We start from the raw sequence: 1,707 nt of genomic DNA on the forward strand, positions 1-1,707 counted from the left end.
TATGAAGTTAAATCATTCCTTGAGTGTTTATTATGGTGATATCCCTGTAATGGAGGGGGCCTGGCAGATTAGGCTAAGCTATGTCGTTTTGAGTGAGCTTTCATAAAAGGTAAATTTTTTAAAAAAAGCAGAAAGCGATTTGTTTCACAGAGAAATATCACTTCGATTTTAGTCTAGCAATGCAATGGTTGCTTATCAAGAGAAAAGAGAAGACGAGAAGCCCTTTCTCAAGCAATCTTGAGCAGATGTATAGAAACAGACATATTATTGTTTTGATCAATATTAATGGAATTGGACCCTGAAGATATATTCTCTGCATGCTTATTATTGTTGCTATTATTATTAAAAGAAAATGCCTTTGGCATTGTTCTTTATATTTAGAGGAGTTTAAACTCATATTCAAATCCTACAACGCAGTTCCTAAGACTCACTAATCTCTAAAACAGAGACCAACTTACTCTTTAAAATAAATTGAAGATCTCATCTAAACTCTGCCTGCCATCACTCTACTCTTAAATTCATTTGCATAAATAAATATTTGTTAATATTTGTATTTTTAAAAATAATAGGGGAGGTAGACAGGGTAAAAGGGATCAAATATGTGATGACAGAAAGAACTCTAACTATGGGAAGTGAACACAAAATGTAAATACATATATGTCTTACTGTTAAAATGTACAGCTGAAACTTACCAGATTTTGTTAACCAACGTTACCACAAAAATAAATTAATTAATATGTTAAAAAAATAATAATATATTGAGATAAAATTCACATAAGGCAAAATTAACCATTTTAGAGTGAATAATTCAGTAGCATTTCATATATTCACAATGTTGTATAATCACTACCTCTATCTAGTTCCAAAGCATTTCCATCATTCCATAGTAAAACCCTTGACTCATTAAGCAGTCTCTCTCATTTCCCACTTCCTCTATACCCTGGAAATTGCCAATTTGTATTCTGTCTCTATGGGTTTATCTATTCTGGGTATTTCACATAAATAGAGTCATAAAATATGGGACATTTGTGTTTAGCTTCTTTCACTAGTGAAATATTTTGGAGGTTCATCTGCATTGTAGAATGTATCAGTACTTCACTTACTTTTATGTCAGAATAATATTTTGTTTTATGCATATACCACAATTTATTTATCCATTCATCTGCTAATAGACATTTAGGCTGTTTCTACTTTTCAGTTATTATGGCTAGTTCTGCTATGAACATGTGTATATAAGTACTTGTCTGAATGCCTATTTTCAAAATTCTTTTTGGGACATACCTACAAGTGGAATTGTAGGGTCATATGTTAATTTTATGTTTAACTTTTTGAGGAACCACCAAACCAGTTTACCTAGAGGCTGAACCATTCACACCAACAATATATGAGGGTTTTAATTCCTTCCATTTCTCACAAACATTTTTTCATTTTCCATTTCATTTTATTTTATTGTGTTGCTCTTTTGGTGTTTTGTTTTTCTTTTTAAAACCCATCTTAATGGGTATGAAATGGTACCTCATTGTGGTTTTGATTTGCATTTGCCTAATGACTAATGATGTTGACCAATTTTTCATGTATATATTGGCCATTTATATAATTTGGGGAAATGTCTATTCAACATTTGTATTCTGAAGCCCCATTAAATGGAAAGTAAACTTTCAAAATTTAGTTTCCCTGCAATAATTCTTAAAATGCCTGTTTTTTTTT

The sequence above is a fragment of the Pteropus vampyrus genome, unplaced genomic scaffold (assembly GCF_000151845.1).
Source record: "Pteropus vampyrus isolate Shadow unplaced genomic scaffold, Pvam_2.0 Scaffold43, whole genome shotgun sequence".
Classification (NCBI taxonomy): Eukaryota; Metazoa; Chordata; class Mammalia; order Chiroptera; family Pteropodidae; genus Pteropus; species Pteropus vampyrus.